The following is a 19,647-nucleotide window of genomic DNA, read 5'->3' on the forward strand; positions in this document are numbered from 1 at the left end:
TTACTATGAAAGGGCTATTAAATGCATTCTCATTATAGAAAAAAATTTAAAAATGCAAATATGCAAAATAAAGACTTTACTCTTATTTTCAGCTACTGTACAGTTAATGTATAGGTCATTAACCTTTCAAGTGTCTGTATTCAGATATATTGTTATTAAACATATGCTGTTTTATAACGTTCTTTATTGTATAATATGTATTTAACATCTCTCATGTCAGATTACGGAGAAGGCAATGGCAACCCACTCCAGTACTCTTGCCTGGAAAATCCCATGGATGGAGGAGCCTGGTAGGCTGCAGTCCATGGGGTCGCTAAGGGTCGGACACGACTGAGTGACTTCATTTTCACTTTTCACTTTCATGCATTGGAGAAGGCAATGGCAACCCACTCCAGTACTCTTGCCTGGAAAATCCCATGGATGGAGAAGCCTGGTGGGCTGCCATCTATGGGGTTGCACAGAGTTGGGCAGCAGCAACAGCAGCATGTCACATTAGGGTTCTACACCCTTCATCTTAATGAGTTTATTGTATGCCAGTTGTGTGTATTTGAATTTTTATTACCTATCTCCTAGTCTGGAATTTTTAGCCATTTCCTTTTTGTTGAGATAAATACCCTTATAGGCCATAGCTTTAATTTACTGCTAACTTTGCTATTTTATATTAATTCTAAGAGATGAAATTCCTGGGTAAAAGAACATATATATTTATTTGTTTTTAACATCTATTTCAGGGTTGCTGTATAGAAAATTGATACAAATTTACATCTGGATATGAAGGTGCCCATTTCTTCATACCCTTGCCAATAATGGATATTATAATCAGTTTTACTTTTGCCAAGTTGACATAATTTTATTCTAATTGATTACTGCTGCTGCTGCTGCTAAGTCGCTTCAGTCGTGTCCGACTCTGTGCGACCCCATAGACGGCAGCCCACTAGGCTCCTCCGTCCCTGGGATTCTCCAGGCAAGAACACTGGAGTGGGTTGCTATTTCCTTCTCCAATGCATGAAAGTGAAAAGTGAAAGTGAATTCACTCAGTCGTGTCCGACTCTAGCAAGGTTGAAATTATGGTATTTATTGACTACGAATTTTATTCCATGAATTCTCAGACACTGTTGCTAATTTTGCTTGCAATTTATTGTATGTATGCATAGATTGCTAATATAATTAGAACATTAATTTGAAAAACTCTATTCCTAGTGGTCTGTATACTATTATCAAAATAATTTCTTTATTACATATACATATATATATTTTTCATATTCATCTCCCATGTGCTTTATTAATATCTCGAGATAAACTGTAAACTGCCAAGATTGATTAGGACTTTGTTTTGAGGCTATATTTTTTATATCACATATTGTATATCATAGATTGCAGAAAGTAGTAGATAGCAGTAAACACTTCTAATATGTATATTGTTATTTTTAACTGATTTTAATAGATTTGCTGTTTATAAGCTTGCTTTCTGAGTCACACATTATTTTCTTAAAGGGAAATTAATCAACAAATGATGATTGGTAGGTGTACATTCGTGCCTGCTCTTTGTGACCCCATGGACTGTAGTCCACCAGGCTCCTCTGTCCTTGGAGTTCTCCAGGCAAGAATGATGGAGCGGGTTGCCATTTCCCTCCTAGGGGATTTTCCTGACCCTGAGATTGAACCTGCATTTCCTGTACCTCCTGCATTGGCAGGCAGATTCTTTACCACTGAGCCACCTGGGGATCCCCTATGGTAGGTGTAAGATATTACAAAGGTGATAAAGGAGGAAGCCCACAGTCCAAAGGGAGAAAGAAGTTGAACGAAATTAACTGTTAGCAATATGTGCTTAAACAGATGTATGTCATGCTATAGTATAGGCCAAGAGTTGTGGTTCCTGATGGATTCGTTCTTAAGCAGTCTGAGAAAACCCCCTAGAGGACACAGCATGTGTTGAGACAGGAAGGTGAAGCAGAAGGTCATAAGAAGGGTGAGGAGAGCTGGACATTTCAGCCCAAGGAACAGCAAATGAGAATTCATTTTGTTAGAATCAAGTCATTTTATGTGGTCCAGATACAGGACAGGTGGAGGGGGATTGCCTGGAGGTGAGCCTATTCCTGAGGCATGATTTGAACTTAATTCTACAAGCAGCAAAGCCCTCCAAGGATGCCACAATCCTAGGCAGACCAGTCATTAGCTGTTACAATAGGCCAGACCAGAGATAATTGGTTCCTGCGTGAAACTGTCTGACTCAGACAACTATATAACTGGTGAAAGTAATGAAAAAGGCCTCTGGTTCCAAAGTTGTTACTTATGATTAAACAGGAATGGGAAAAATCAGCTCTAGGATCTTTCCCACTGAAGTTCCTCTGGCTATTTAGAAGAAGCTGAGACAGAGAAACAATAAGATAAATTGAGAAAAATAAATCAAACAGCATGAACAAGCCACTGACTTCTCCTTACTAGTGAAAAACAGTTGGAAATTTTCTAATGAAAAAAATCACAGAGCAGAAGCTCAACTTGTGAATAATGAGATGTACCTACAATTTTCCTCTGTGAATGAGTCTACAATATTTAGCTTTATTGGTGGTAATTAATAGTTACACTTTAATGATCCTTCCAAAGATAATGTTCAGCAAACCCCTGGTGTTACTGCAAATGATGTAGCTCCCTCTTGACTATTGGAAATTTTATTTATCCTTCCGCATTGAAAGTACTGAATCATTAGCCTTTGAGCTCCTTGTCCCTTTTGTAGTCAGGACCTAAATCAGGGATGTCTTGTTTATTCTCTGGTTTCCCTGTTCCTGCCCAGGTTGCAGTTGCCTTTTAAGGTAAGTGGTGTTTCAGAAGACTTGCTGCTGCTGCTGCTAAGTCACTCCAGTCGTGTCTGACTCTGTGCGACCCCACAGACAGAAGCCCACCAGGCTCCCCCGTCCCTGGGATTCTCCAGGCAAGAACACCAGAGTGGGTTGCCATTTCCTTCTCCAATGTGTGAAAGTGAAAAGTGAAAGTGAAGTCGTTCAGTCGTGTCCGACCCTTAGTGACCCCATGGACCGCAACCCACCAGGCTCCTCCATCCATGGGATTTTCCAGGCAAGAGTACTGGAGTGGGGTGCCATTGCCTCCTTTGACGTTTATTGTTTCTTAATTGTGATTTTTTTTTCTCTTTTAGAGATAGCTTTTGAATAATTTGTTGAGTCGAAATAGAACTCAGGTTTTTGAGAACCATGGATTCTTTTTTAAATATAAGGGAACTTTTATGAATAATTCCTAAATAAAATCTTGGTTTATTGTTTTCTTTTAATAGGCTATTATAGACATTTTCCCAGGGACTTGAAAAAATTAATGCCTAAACAGTGAGGCATGAAGTAGGATGACTATGGCCACTCCAGTACTCTTGCCTGGAAAATCCCATGGATGGAGGAGCCTGGTGGGCTGCAGTCCGTGGGGTCACTAAGGGTCGGACACGACTGAGCGACTTCACTTTCACTTTTCACTTTCACACACTGGAGAAGGAAATGGCAACCCACTCCAGTGTTCTTGCCTGGAGAGTCCCAGGGACGGGGGAGCCTGGTGGGCTGCCGTCTATGGGGTCACGCAGAGTCGGACACGACTGAAGTGACTTAGCAGCAGCAGCAGCAGCAGCAGCTTTCAGTACTACAGGAGCTCTGAGCAAACTGGGATGGTTAGTCACCCAAATTTGCAGTCAGGAATGTTAATTAAGCCCTCTTAGAGGCCTGCTTCAAAATAATGTGGAAGTTTGCTTCATTGGTAGTGTAATAGGTCTTCTCAAACTCATTATTGGAGTTACTCCACTGTTTTCCATATTCTGCCTTCGCCAATGCTGAATCCTCAAAAATACATAAAAAGAATATTTTTCATATGTTACTTTCTCTATTATTTTCCTGTCTTGTATAGAATATTTAATTAATACAGTCCTCAGTGTTTTAGAATGAAGTTTATCACTTGTTGTGCAGGAGCAGGTAGGGGTAAGTTACTGAGGCTAAGGTGAGTTGGAGAGGGTTGACTATATTTGTCACAATTTGCCTATAGAGGATATGATGAAGTAGTAGTAGTAACCTGTGCATGCTCAGTTGTGTCTGAGTCTTCGTGACCCCATGGACTGTAGCCCATCAGGCTCCTCTGTCCACAAGATTTTTCCAGGCAAGAATACCAGAGTGGGTTGCCACTTCATACTCCAGGGGATCTTCTGGACCTAGAGATCAAATCCGCCTCTCTTGTGTCTCCTGCATTAGCAGGCAGATTCTTTACCACTGCGCCACCTGGGAAGCCAGAATGATAAAAGAAGTCAGCAAACCTTATAGATAATGTAGCTAATTGTTAAAATGTAAGCATGAGGGATTGTAATTGGGGAAAACAGTTTTGGTGAAGATGTGGCTTAGTCCAGGATCAAGGAACATCAAGATTTACACCTTGACTAGGTAATTTTCAGAGATTTTCAAGGTAAAGTCCTGGGACTGACTGCATCAGAGTCCCATGGGATACTTATTAAAATACTGACTTTGGGGCCCTCACTTAGTGTTACAGTGTTCAAATATCTGGTGTCTGTGAACCAAGAAATTTGCATTTGTAATAGGCACCCCGTGATTCTTATTAAGAACATTAAAATTTGAGAACTCCTCAATCCAGCAACTAGTAAAGTCACAAATATTTAGTGAATTAATCACTCAACTGAAATACTAAGGACTAATGAAAGAGAACATAGCTCTTTAAATTTCTGAAGTCTTCAGAGATGAAGCTTTGTGTCGACTCAGACTGTGCTGATCAATGTAGCCAAATGCAAATGAATGTGGGTGGAAAACAGTGAAAATCAGGAGTATGAATTAAAATGCATTGCTATTCATCATCTTAACGAAGAACAAGATGTGATAGCTATTGTAGAACATTGTGTGAAGATGTAATATAAATGCCAAACAGCAGTGTTAGTGCCACTCACTGCTGGAGAGTATTCCGATCACTGAAATCACTACATATGGGCTTGACCAGAACACTGCATGTAAGTATTTAATGTATGCAGTATTTACTGTTTCATAAGAGGAATTATGCCTGTGAATGGCATCAGCCCCCAATCCCCACTTTATTTCTCTTATTTTACTTTATTCTTCTGTGGCACTGCTCCCTCAGGTCAGTTCGTTGTTGGGCTGGTCCCAACATTTGGCGCCCCAACAGGGACCTGAGCTATTGAGGCTTTTTTGACAGTGCCAGAAGATGCAGGGAATTCCAGCTGAGAGACTGGAGGACAGTGAAAGTACTTGATGATGGACAGCACCACTGGATACCAGGAAGGCATGTCAAAGAAAGGAAAGAAGAGGACATAGTTTGACATCGATCCTCCTGGTGAGCTGCCATTGAAGGGGATAAGAAGACTGATGATCAGCAACCACCCAGAACAGGCTGCAAGGACCAACAAAGCCAAACGGCCCACTTGGGGTCAATTGAAGAAATTGACCATTGAAGGGGAAAAATTGGTCAAAGAACAGGGACAGCTTTGACTTCGGCTACCTTGTTCTTGGCTGTTATCTGTGATAACTGCCACAGTAGGTGCCAATCATACTTATTGGGCATATGTACCCAGTCCTCCCTTATTAAGCCCAATTACATCGAGGATTCTTCTGTTCCAGTTTTCATAAATGACTCTTCTTTGTTACCCAGACTTTTGGACCTGAGCCTTCCTTTAAAACCAGAAGAGGGCTGACAACTTTCAAATGTTATTGTTAATTATACTGTGGGAACAGGTCTTACACCTATATGTATGGGAGTGGAAACTCATTGTCTTGAGAGAGGATTACAAAGTTGGTTATCTATAGTTAAAGAACCTATAAGTGAAAGTGAAAGTGAAGTCGCTCAGTCCTGTCTGACCCTTAGCGACCCCACGGACTGCAACCTACCAGGTTCCTCCATCCATGGGATTTTCTAGGCAAGAGTACTGGAGTGGCTTGCCATTGCCTTCTCCGAAGGTGTTGTTAGGAGGCCTAAATGACATCACCCATGTCAAGGTCAGCACTTAGCTAAAGGCTATTTTTATAATCACGCTCACTGGGCAGAGACAGAAATCTCAGTCTTTCCACTATCCAGGAGTTCTGGCCACAGGCCCTCTTCTTCGAGGTCCAATACTTTCTTCTTTAGAAACTGCCTAGGCCACGAGGGCTCTGGAGGAGGTTTCGTCCTATGGGTCTGCGCTCGCAGAAGCGGCCCAGGATGCAGGGCCTGGGGTCGTCAGCAGGGGGCAGGCAGGTGCGGATGACGGGCCACAGGTCGGGGGGTTTCCAGGACAGGATGCTGCGCCACAGGTCCCAGGCGTCCACCAGGTCCTGCCAGCGCCTGCACACCAGGCGGCATTGCCCGAGCAGCGTACTGGGAGGCAGGTAGCTCAGCACCTCCTGGAGCAGCTCATTAGGCAGTCGGTTCAGGTCCAGCACCTCCTCGGGTTCCGTGTCGGGAACGGGAACACTGATGGGCAGGCACCCAGAGGCCCACAGGTCGTCCTTGCCAGGCCAGGCTGCCGCTGCCTGCATCTCGGCACGCTGCTCCTCCCCAGCAGGCCATCACCTTGCTCCACAAGAAGAGCATCACAAAGAACCTATAAGGAACCTATAAAGAACCTATAAAGAACCAGTGAACAAATCTCATTTTTTCTTATTAGAATTATTTTCCTTTAATATCACAGGAGAAAGTACTACTATGTTTCTGCCCCATCTACCTAACTGTATTATTTCTATAAAATCTGAACTAGAACATTGGGTACAATGGAAATTATGTAAAGCTAATACTGGACTTCCCTGGTGGCTCAGAGTGTAAAGTGTCTGCCTGCAATGTGTGAGACCTGGGTTCGATCTCTGAGTCGGGAAGATCCCCTGGATAAGAAAATGTCAACCCACTTCGGTACCCTTGCCTGGAAAATCCCATGGATGGAGAAGCCTGGTAGGCTACAGTCCATGGGGTCGCAAAGAGTCCTATACGACTGAGCGACTTCACTTTCACTTTCAAGAGGAATTATCATTATGTTTACTGCAAAGTTCAATAGGACTTTTTTTTTTTTCTTCATAATGTTACATTAAGACTAACCCTGGCTGTTAATCATTAAATCTAAAGATTTGAGGGCTTTGTTTTCTGGAGTAAGTTTTGTGGAAATTGCAGAGATTAAAGAGAAAGTTAAAATAGGAAATGGATAATGAGTGAGTAAGATTTGAGATTCAGATAGAATGAGTTTATCTTGACAAATAAGGATTCTAGACCCAATTTGTATTGCTTCACTTTGATTAGTTTCCTATGTCCTAGGCTCTGTTTGGAAGAGCTGAGATCGTTAACCCATTCAGCTCATAGTGGAGAGCTCAGAACTGCAATTCAAGTGAGAAATCATGGCTGCCGTTGTTACTGTTGCAGTTGAAAATGAATGTTGAATAAGATAAAAATATATGAAGTTACTTTATAAGCTGTGTATTTCCCTTGGACTGCAAGGAGATCCAACCAGTCCATTCTAGAGGAGATCAATCCTGGGTGTTCATTGGAAGGACTTATGCTAAAGCTGAAACTCCAATACTTTGGCCACCTCATGCGACGAGTTGACTCACTGGAAAAGACTCTGATGCTGGGAGCGATTGGGGGTAGGAGGAGACGGGGACGACAGAGAATGAGGTGGCTGGATGGCATCACCGACTTGATGGACATGAGTTTGAGTGAACTCCGGGAGTTGGTGATGGACAGGGAGGCCTGGCGTGCTGTGGTTCATGGGGTCGCTAAGAGTCGGACACGACTGAGCAACTGAACTGAACTGAACTGAACTGAATGATGGTAACAGGGTGCTATTTCAAAACCGAGAAGCTATCATCCTGGGGCAGGAGAAAAAGGAGGACAATTCCTTCTTTGTTGTTCGAAGATGACTTACCCTTGGAGCCTAAACTTCATTGTGTTGATTATGGATGGTGTGTATTTTCTGAATGTCTTGTGCCAAAAATAACTCATGAGCCTGAGAATAGCTCTTGTTACAATCATTCCTGCTGCGTAGTTCAAAGAGTGGTGTCTGGATGATTTGATCTTAAAGGCTTTCGAAAAAAGTGAATCTTTGTCTTCCAAATTGCTGTCAAGCAACCTTTTTGTACACCTCCAAATAATTTTTATTATAATTTAGACCTTTTATTTTATTTTGTTTGATTTTGTTTTTACTTTAGATTCCTTGTCATTTAAGTTGGAAACTTAATGACATTAGTTTTCAGAGCCCTTTTTAGGCACATGTAGTATTGACTCTGTAGCATATCTCAACATTTAGATACAGACAAAATCTGAGTCCATGAGAGGAAATCTTTCTTCCAAATGTACAATATGATGGGGTAACTTTGGGAAGGGAAAAGCTTTGATAATTACTGAAGGTTTGGACCTTCGGAACAGAATGTATATGTATAAGCTCCCAGCACTGTTTTTATTACTTTTTCAGTGCTAAGGGTTTACTTTCTGACTCATGCTCCTGATTCAGCAGTTCCCCAGAAATGGCTCCGATCCTTCCGTATTTGGCAGCACTGTTTAGAGAATGTAGAGAGAAAATGATGTAGCCTCTTCGTATGTGTGTATTTATTCAGATTAGCATTATCGGTTCCAAAAATGTTTTAACATGTGTTATCTGTTTCTTTCTAGTTTTGCTTTGCTCTACATTTCTCCCAGTGGATTTTTTTAAAATATGCTTCATTACCTTCATTTTAATTTGTATACATTAAATGCAAAGGTTTGTTAAGCTTATTTGGCTTATTTTCTTCATTTTAGTTAAGATTTTAGCATTTTATAGCCTGTAAATTATAGAATGGTAGTGACTCACCATAATCCCTTATGAAAAAGTTAAGGAGTCTTGAGTTTTTAAGGCCCATTTGCCAAAATTGAGGACAGACTTTGGTCTTAAACTTTTAATATCTCTCTTATGCAATATATGGATGGTTTGTTGTTTTTTGTTCAGTTATTTATTAGTGTTTAAATTCAGCCTAACAAACTGAATTTTGCTTCTCTTTTAAATATGTCTAAAACATTACTAAAAAAGGGACCTAACCTTTACAGAGTGCCTTTCTATATTTCAGGTTCTCCTAGACCAGTTGTGTGGATATCAATTAAAATATTGTGCCTTAGTTGAACTGGTTATTTAATCGTATCTGCCCAATATCATATGTTCCTTGGCTTGGATATGCTTGGTTAAGTCTAATATGCTATTTCAGCTTTGAAGAAGTGTATTTCTTTCTTTTCTTTACACTGGAAGCCATACTATTACCAAAACCAGAGAAAGTTGAGAGGAAGGAAAACAGGGCACATTTATTATTTTTAAAAACTAATAGAATTGAAATGATAATATTACAAAGTGCACCTTAGTGATATTTTATTTGAAATGGAAATGGAAACTCTGATTCGATGAGGTGAAATAACTTGCCTGTCTTTTGAGAACAAATTGGTGGAAGAGTCTGGAATATATCTTTGCACTTTGAGTCTTATTCAGGCTTTCTTCTCGTTACCAACAATGATTCACTTATTTAAATGTAATTCTTGTTTACCGTCTTCAAAATAACTAATAATGATGGCAATTGTGTATCTTTTAAGACATGTCAAGGATTTTCTCCCTGTTACTACAGTTTTAGTTTTTGATCAGGTCAACTAGTTGCCCAGCTGAGGAGAGGGGAAGGTCAGTCAGGAGATGCATGCCTTATAAATAGGCCTGGTCTTGAACAAGACTGTAAAATCCTTTTTGGGGTAAATATAATATGACTGGTAGTTATCAAGCTCATTCATGTTTTCAATAACTATGTATTAAGTAACTGTGTATTTCAAGCACTGTGCCAGGCACTAGATACATAGTGATGAATAAGAAAGTCTGAGGATGCCAGTTGGCAAAATTCATGATCCAGTGACAACTAACAGTTACCTAGGCAGTGAGAGTAATGTAAATTGGGAAATACACCGTTAGTGGTATAGCTAGTAGAAGATGTCTCAAGGCTACAACCTATGCTTAGAAATGGTAAGGGAGTTAGCCAGGCAAAGAAGGAGTAGAAAGAGTATTACTGGAAGACTGAACAAACTTGGAAGACCTCAAGTGTAACAGAAAGAGAACACTTGCTTTGTTTAAGGTACCGAATGATATTCACATGGGGTTAGAAATAGAGTATATATGGGGTTATTGTTGTAGTTCAGCTGCTAAGTCATGTCTGACTCTTAGCGACCCCATGAACTGCAGCACACCAGGCTTACCTATCCTTCACTGTCTCCCAGAGTTTGCTCAGTTTCATATCCATTGAGTTGGAGATGCTATCTAGCCATCTCATCCTCTGCCACCCTCTTTTTTTTTTGTCTTCAATATTTCTGAGCATCAGGGTCTTTTCCAATGAATCGGCTCTTCTCATCAGGTAGCCAAAGTATTGGGGCTTCAACTTCAGCATTAGTCCTTCCAATGAATATTCAGGGTTGATGTCCTTTAGGAAAATATCGTATGCAGGTGATATATGGGGTAATGGAGAAATAAAGAAGTTTCAGGAGATGGTATTGGAAAAATAAAGGCTGGAAAATGTAGCACTTTTCAGATATTTATGTGTTTGCACTTAATTATTTTGAGCAATGAAGAACCACAGATGGCTTTTAAGTAGAAGAACGACATGATCATTATTACATTTTAGGAAAAAAATCACTCTGGCTGAATTTATCAAAAGTATTAAACAGGAGAAAAAAATTAAAGATGGGTTGATCAATTAGGGTGTTAGAGCAGTAATTTGGATGAGAAGTGATGACTATTGCTAGGGGAAGTTTGAAAATGTATCTGGTGGCTCAGCTGGTAAAGAATCCACCTGTAGTGTGGAAGACCTAGATTCGATCCCTGGATTGGGAAGATCCCCTGGAGAAGGGAATGGCTACCCACTCCAGTATTCTGGCCTAGAGAATTCCATGGGGTTGCAAAGAGTTGGACATGATTGAGCGATTTTTACTTTCACTTTGGCCAGCATATTGGGAAAGACTTGTTGAAAAGTGTTGTTGAGGTATGTAAAATTTCACATTGCCCCTGATGAAATTTGATGTCTGAAGATGAAGACACTTAAGATGAGGAAATTGTAGACTTAGGGGTGTAAAATACAGGGACTGTATAGCACGAGATTTTCTAAATTCATATTTGGACTAAAGAGAGAGATGTATGAAGTGGAATAAGCCCAGAAATTAAAGCTGGGAAGGTATTGGGAAGTCGTGGATAGGTCTCAGGGCTGGAACTTCAGAAAAGTTGGAAAACAGAAAGTATAACAGGTTTTTAGAGCAGGAGAGTGCTATGATCAGATCAGACCTAAAGGTCTCTGAATAATGATGTATAAAGTAATAATAGTGTATATATCAATAACATTGTCTTTCTTGTTTTATTGTTTTCTTTGTTCATTTTGAACCTCCTGGGAGAGAAAAGATAAGTAAAATGGGTATGGTTTGAATTCCTTTACCTTTTGAAAAATGCTTTACATCAATATGATTTGTAAATTTTGGAAATAAAATGAGATATGCTAAATAGTTTAGTTAAAATAAGTGGTCCTGAATTATTATTTTCCATCAATATTTCTGCAAAAACTTATTCTTTAATATAGATATGTAGAATGAGTTTGTCTTCAACATGATCTTTTTTTTTAAAGACCTACTGTAGTGTGGTATATAAACCAAAGTATCAAATTAGAATTGGAATTTAAAAACCTTTATAGATTTGTGTAAAGAAATCCTCTGTGTTAGTTGCTCAGTTATGTCCGATTCTTTGTGATCCTATAGACTGTAACTCACCAGGCTCCTCTGTCCGTGGAATTCTCCAGGCAAAATACTTCTCCAGGGAATCTTCCCAACCCAGGGATGAAACTCGGGTCTCCTGCATTGCAGGCAGATTCTTTGCTTTATGAACTGTTGAAGTATTTATTTGTACTGTATAACTTAAAATTAAGTCCTAGAGAGCCCTGTTGAATTAGGCTCCACTTATCTTTCAGAATTCTTTAAGAAATAAATTATGACTCTGTGATGAAAACTAAAATCTCAGAAATTTGAAATGTGTTAAAATTAGATAAATGCTTTGTGTGAAGATAAAAATTGTAATTTTATAGTTATGGAAATTAGTCTATTAGTGACAACATCTAAGACAATACTGTGAGTGTCTGAACTTACAAAATGTTGATGTGTATGTCTGTACAAATGTGTCTTCTGATTAACACACTTAACATTAACCAAAAGCTGCTATTATTATTTTGATCTTTGCTATATTAAGAATAATTAAGTTCAGTGAGTGCCAAATATAGGTAAATTCTGCCATGTTTCTTTGATAAAATATTATTCAAAATGATCTTGGAAAAAATGATATAGAAAAGTTAATGTCTCCTTAGAGTCAAGAATTTTCTTTCAGTGTGTTGCCATATTGAAATTTAAGTTGTTATACAAAATCCCATGGATGGAAGAACATGGTAGATTACTAAAGTCCATGGGGTTGCAAAGAGTTGGACACGACTAAGTGGCTTCACTTTCACTTTCACAGTTCCTGCTCATGCAGTGGTTTTTACTCTGCAAACAAAAGTGAGATTAGAATATAACCTGTTGAAAAATGCCTTCCCTCACATCTTTCATTTCTTGGAATTGTACTAGCAGTCACATGTGCTAGGAATGGATCATTTCCTTTACGTGAACACTTTGCCTTGCCTCGATAGAGTATTGTTTCAAATTGGATGATGAGATGCGTAACTGGCTGGATAAATAAAACCTGATGTAATGGGTTACAGTAAATTCTATTGCAGTGTTATATTATAAATGTAATGTTTCACTTTACATTATTTATAAAGTAAAATGTTGCATTTTATTTTTAACCTACACATGTACCTTTAATGCAGAGCTGAGACATGAAAGAGTTTTATGACTCATCTGGACATTTTGTATTTCCTTTGGGAGATTCTTCTGCAGCTTAATGCTTCATATTTCAAAAATAATTTTCTTAAACATTCAGAATCTCCTTCAGGAAATAAACACTGATAATAATATTAACTAGAGCCTTTTGACTTTTTTTTTTCTTTTTATTGGAGGCTAATTATTTTACAATATTATATTGGTTGGTTTTGCCATACATTGACATGAATCAGCCCTGGGTGTATATGAGTTCCACCTCCCGAACCCTCCTCCCACCTCCCTCCTCCCCTTATCATCCCTCTGGATCATCCCTGCATACCAGCCCCGAGCATCCTGTAACATGCATCGACCCTGAACTGGTGATTCCTTTCACATATGAAAATATACATGTTTCAGTGCCATTCTCCCAAACCATCCCACCCTCACCCTCTCCCACAGAGTCCCAAAGATTGTTCTATACATCTGTGTCTCTTTTGCTGCCTCGTATACAGAGTTATCATTTGCATCTTTCTAAATTCCATATATATGCATTAGTATATTGTATTGTTGTTTTTCTTTCTGGCTTACTTCACTCTGTATAATAGGCTCTAGTTTCATCCACCTCATTAGAACTAGTTCAAATGCATTCTTTTTCATGGCTGAGTAATACTCCATTGTGTATATGTACCATGGCTTTCTTATCCATTCGTCTGCAGATGGACATCTAGGTTGCATCCATGTCCTGGCTATTATAAACAGTGCTGCAATGAACATTGGAGTACATGTGTCTCTTTCAATTCTGGTTTCCTCGGTGTGTATGCCCAGGAGTGCGATTGCTGGATCATATGGCAGTATTATTTCCAGTTTTTTGAGGAATCTCCACACTGTTCTCCATAGTGGCTGTACTAGTGTGCATTCCCACCAACAGTGTAAGAGGGTTCCCTTCTCTCCACATCCTCTCCAGCATTTATTGCATGTAGACTTTTGGATAGCAGCCATTTTGACTGGTGTGAAATGGTATCTCATTGTGGTTTTGATTTGCATTTCTCTGATGATGAGGGATGTTGAGCATTTTTTCATGTGTTTGTTAGCCATCTTTATGTCTTCTTTGGAGAAATGTCTGTTTAGTTCTTTGGTCCATTTTTTGATTGGGTCACTTATTTTTCTGGAATTGAGCTGCAGGAGCTGTTTGTATATTTTGGAGATTAACCCTTTATCAGTTGCTTCATTTGCTATTATTTTCTCCCATTCTGAAGGCTGTCTTTTCACCTTGCTTATAGTTTCCTTTGCTGTGCAGAAGCTTTTGATTTTAATTAGGTCCCATTTGTTTATTTTTCTTTTATTTCCAATATTCTGGGTGGTGGGTCTTGTAGGATCCTGCTGTGATTTATGTCAGAGAGTGTTTTGCCTACGTTCTCCTCTAGGAGTTTTATAGTTTCTGGTCTTACATTTAGCTCTCTAATCCATTTTGAGTTTATTTTGGTGTATGGTGTTAGGAAGTGTTCTAGTTTCATTCTTTTACAAGTGGCTGACCAGCTTTCCCATCACCACTTGTTAAAGAGACTGTCTTTTCTCCATTTTATATTCTTGCCTCCTTTGTCAAAGATAAGGTGTCCATAGGTGCGTGGATTTATCTCTGGGCTTTCTATTTTGTTCCATTGATCTGTATTTCTGTCTTTATGCCAGTACCATACTGTCTTGATGACTGTGGCTTTGTAGTAGAGCCTGAAGTCCGGCAGGTTAATTCCCCCAGTTCCATTTTTCTTCCTCAAGATTGCTTTGGCTATTCGAGGTTTTTTGTATTTCCATACACATTGTGAGATTATTTGTTCTAGTTCTGTGGAAAATATCGTTGGTAGCTTGATAGGGATTGCATTGAATGTATAAATTACTTTGGGTAGTATATTCATTTTCACAATATTTATTCTACGAATCCATGAACATGGTATATTTCTCCATCTATGAGTGTCCTCTTTGATTACTTTCACTAGTGTTTTATAGTTCTCTATGTACAAGTCTTTTGTTTCCTTAGGTAGATATATTCCTAAGTATTTAATTCTTTTCGTTGCAACAGTGAATGGAATAGTTTCCTTAATTTCTCATTTTATTTTCTCATTATTAGTGTATAGGAATGCAAGTGATTTCTGCGTGTTGATTTTATATCCTGCAACTTTACTGTATTCATTGATTAGCTCTAGTAGTTTTCTGGTAGAGTCTTTAGGGTTTTCTGTGTAGAGGATCATGTCATCAGTGAATAGTGAAAGTTTCACTTCTTCTTTTCCATTTGGATTCCTTTTATGTCTTTTTCTGCTCTGATTGTTGTAGCCAAAACTTCCAGATCTATGTTGAATAGTAGTGGTGAGAGTGGGCACCCTTGTCTTGTTCCTGGCTCTAGGGGAAATGCTTTCAGTTTTTCACCTTTGAGGATAATGTTTGCTGTAGGTTTGTCATATATAGCTTTTATTATGTTGATATATGTCACTTTTATTCCCACTTTTTGGAGGGTTTTTATCATAAATGGATGTTGAATTTTGTCGAAGGCTTTCTCTGCATCTATTGAGATAATCATATGATTTTTATTTTTCAGTTTGTTAATGTGGTGTATTACATTGATTGATTTGCGGATATTGAAGAATCCTTGCATTCCTGGGATAAAACCCACTTGGTCATGATGTATGATCTTCTTAATGTGTTGTTGGATTCTGATTGCTAGAATTTTGTTCAGGATTTTTGCATCTATGTTCATCAGTGATATTGGCGTGTAGTTTTCTTTTTTAGTGGGGTCTTTACCAGGTTTTGGGATTAGTGTGATGGTGGCCTCATAGAATGAGTTTGGAAGTTTCCCTTCCTCAGCAATTTTTTGGAAGAGTTTGAGTAGTATAGGAGTTAGCTCTTCTCTAAATTTTTGGGAGAATTCAGCTGTGAAGCCCTCTGGACCTGGGCTTTTTGTTTGCTGGAAGATTTCTGATTACAGCCTCTAGTTCCATGCTTGTGATGGGTCTTTTCAGATTTTCTATTTCTTCCTGGTTCAGTTTTGGAAAGGTGTACTTTTCTAGGAATTTGTCCATTTTTTCCAGGTTATTCATTTTATTGCCATATAATTGCTGATAGTATTCTCTAATAATCCTTTGTATTTCTGTGTTGTCGGTTGTGATCTTTCCATTTTCATTTCTAATTTTATTAATTTGGTTCTTCTCCCTTTGTTTCTTGATGAGTCTGGCTAGTGGATTGTCAATTTTATTTACCTTCTCAAAGAACCAGCTTTTGGCTTTGTTGATTTTTGCTATGGTCTCTTTTGTTTCTTTTGCATTTATCTCTGCCCTAATTTTTACGATTTCTTTCCTTCTACTAACCCTGGGGTTCTTCATTTCTTCCTTTTCTAGTTTCTTTAGATGTAGGGTTAGGTTATTTAGTTGACTTTTTTCTTGTTTTGAGGTGTGCCTGTATTGTTATGAACTTCCCCCTTAGCACTGCTTTTAGAGTGTCCCAGAGGTTTTGGGTTGTTGTGTTTTCATTTTCATTCATTTGTATGCATATTTTGATTTCTCTTTTGATTTCTATTATTTGTTCATTATTCAGCAGCGTGTTGTTCAGCTTCCATATGTTGGCATTTTCAATGGTTTTTCTCCCGTAATTGAGATCTAATCTTACTGCATTGTGGTCAGAAAAGATGCTTGAAGTAATTTCAATTTTTTTGAATATACCAAGGCTAGATTTATGGCCCAGGATGTGATCTATCGTGGAAAAGGTTCCATGAGCACTTGAGAAAAAGGTGAAATTCATTGTTTTGGGGTGAAATGTCCTATAGATATCTATTAGGACTAACTGGTCTTTTGTATCATTTAAAGTTTGTGTTTCCTTGTTAATTTTCTGTTTAGTTGATCTATCCATAGATGTAAGTGGGGTATTAAAATCTCCCACTATTATTGCATTGTTGTTAATTTCCCCTGTCATACTTGTTAGTAATTGTCTTACATATTGCGGTGCTCCTATGTTGGGTGCATAAATATTTATAATTGTTATATCTTCTTCTTGGATTGATCGTTTGATCATTATGTAGTTTCCTTCTTTGTCTCTTTTCACAGCCTTTGTTTTAAAGTCTATTTCATCTGATACGAGTATTGCTACCCCTGCTTTCTTTTGGTCTCTATTTGCATGGAATATCTTTTTCCAGCCCTTCACTTTCAGTCTGTATGTGTCCGTCGTTTTGAGGTGGGTCTCTTGTAGACAACATATATGGGGTTCTTGATTTTGTATCCATTCAGCCAGCCTTTGTCTTTTGGTTGGGGCATTCAACCCATTTACGTTTAAGATAATTATTGGTAAGTATGATCTCATTGCCATTTTTTTATTGCTTTGGGTTCGAGTTTATACACCCTTTCTGTGTTTCCTGTCTAGAGAAGATCCTTTAGCATTTGTTGAAGAGGTGGTTTGGTGATGCTGAATTCTCTTAGCTTTTGCTTGTCTGTAAAGCTTTTGATTTCTCCTTCATATTTGAATGAGATCCTTGCTGGGTACAGTAATCTGGGCTGTAGGTTATTTTCTTTCATCACTTTAAGTATGTCTTGCCATTCCCTCCTGGCCTGAAGAGTTTCTATTGAAAGGTCAGCTGTTATCCTTATGGGAATCCCCTTGTGTGTTATTTGCTGCTTTCCCCTTGCTGGTTTTAATATTTGTTCTTTGTGTTTGAGCTTTGTTAATTTGATTAATATGTGTCCTGGAGTATTTCGCCTTGGGTTTATCCTGTTGGGCACTCTCTGGGTTTCTTGGACTTGGGTGATTATTTCTTTCCCCATTTTAGGGAAGTTTTCAACTATTATCTCCTCAAGTATTCTCTCATGGTCTTTCTTTTTGTCTTTTTCTTCTGGGACTCCTATGATTCGAATGTTGGAGTGTTTAACATTGTCCCAGAGGTCTCTAATATTGTCTTCATTTCTTTTAATTCGTTTTTCTTTTTTCCTCTCTGTTTCATTTATTTCTACAATTCTATCTTCTAGCTCGCTTATCCTGTCTTCTTCCTCCGTTATTCTACTGTTTATTCCCTCCAGAGTGTTTCTGATCTCATCTATTGCATTATTCATTGTATATTGACTCTTTTTTATTTCCTCTAAGTCCTTATTAAACCTTTCTTCCATCTTCTCAATCCTTTTCTCCAGGTTATTTATCTGTAACTCCATTTTGCTTTCATGATTTTGAATCATTTTCACCATCACATTTTGAAATTCCTTATCAGTTAGATTCCCTTTTGTTTGTGTTGGTGGCATTTATCTTGTTCCTTTGCTTGCTGGGTATTTCTCTGCCTCTTCATCTTGCTTATATTGCTTTGCTTGGGGTGGCCTTTCCCTCTTCTGGCCGTTTGTGGGGTTCTCTTTATTATGTAGTTTCCTCGCTGTTTTCGTGGTTGGACGGGTGACTTGTCAAGGTTCCCTGGTTAGGGAAGCTTGTGTCGGTGTTCTGGTGGGTGGAGCTGGATTTCTTTTCTCTGGAGTGCAATGAAGTGTCCAGTAATGAGTTATGAGATGTCAGTGGGTTTGGAGTGACTTTGGGCAGCCTGTGTATTGAAGCTCAGGGCTATTTTCCTATGTTGCTGGAGAATTTGCGTGATATGCCTTGCTCTGGAACTTGTTGACCCTTGGGTGGTGCTTGGTTTTAGTGTAGGTATGGCGGCGTTTGATGAGCTCCTATCGATTAATGTTCCCTGGAGTCAGGAGTTCTCTGGTGTTCTCAGGATTCGGGCTTAAGGCTCTTGCCTCTGGTTTTTGGTCTTATTCTTGGAGTAGTCTCTAGACTTCTTTTTCTGTCATTTCCAAGGTGGTTCCCTCTGTTTTAGCTTCTATTTGCTGGTCTCTTCAGTGTCTAATTTCCGCCCTGATACTAGGGGGTGGGTGGACACTTTTTAAGGCTCAGTTGTTCAGTCCTGTTCTGGGAAGGGAGGAACGCTGCAGACAAATATCTCTGGCATCTGTGGGGAATGCTCGCAGGGTCTCGGCTACACTGGGTTTGTCCCTGCTCACAGCGCGTGTGTTGTCCCAGTCTACACTGCACAGGCTCTAGGTTGCTCTGCCGGGAACTGTCCGAGGCCGGTGCTGGGTCGTATGCACTTCCCAGGTCTGAGCGTCTCAAGTTCAGTTTCTCGGGTACTCCACAAAGGTGCAGACTTGGTTGGGTGTGCATTTTGTGCCTTCCCTGGTCCGAGCAGCTCAGGTGACCAGGCGTTTGGCAAGCGCGGTTGCTGCGACTTATCGCCTCCCCAGTCCCTGCCACTCGGTTTTCTGGGTGTACAACCGGCACACCTTCTCAGGAGGATATCGACCGGCCGGAGCCCAAGAAGTCTTGATTAGCAACAAGCCTGCCTGCAGTTTGTATCAGATACCTTTCTGGGGCCACGGTTGCCCCCTCTGGCTCTGGCTGACCTCCCTGCCTGTCTCGGCGGGGGATGGGGGATGGGCCGACCACAGCCAGCTCACTCTGCTCAGCTCTTTGTTCTGTGAGTGGTGCTGGCGGAGTCTTAGGTTAGAGCTTTCTGCCTTTTCGTGGGGAAGGTATCCCAGTCTGCTTTGCTATCCCCAGTTAGTTCTCTCAGATTGTTCTCGCAGCATTCACGCCCAGTCTTCTCTCTAAGCTGTTCAGCTGGCTCCTCCCTGTCCAGCCCTGGCTTGCTAATGGCGTATGCAGGCATCTGCGCTGCTTCTCTGCTGGGAGTTACCATTTGTCAGGTAATCTGTGGGTTTTCATTATTTCTTTCTTTTTCCTTCCGGTTATGTGGCCCTCTGAGGTTCCAAGGCTCGCCACAGACTAGCCAGT

At 39.7% G+C, this 19,647-nt stretch overlaps 1 protein-coding gene and 1 pseudogene across 1 annotated transcript in view; one reads left to right on the forward strand and one right to left on the reverse strand.

Moving 5' to 3' along the window:
- Nucleotides 1-19,647, forward strand: part of KCNJ3 (potassium inwardly rectifying channel subfamily J member 3) — a 206,441-nt gene that overhangs the window by 17,053 nt on the left and 169,741 nt on the right. The gene's annotated exons all lie outside the window — the stretch shown is intronic.
- Nucleotides 6,034-6,552, reverse strand: LOC148778570 (F-box only protein 27 pseudogene; annotated as a pseudogene).

The sequence above is a fragment of the Moschus berezovskii genome, chromosome 2 (assembly GCF_049115385.1).
Source record: "Moschus berezovskii isolate FMDL1 chromosome 2, NW_MosBer_1.0, whole genome shotgun sequence".
Lineage (NCBI taxonomy): Eukaryota > Metazoa > Chordata > Mammalia > Artiodactyla > Moschidae > Moschus > Moschus berezovskii.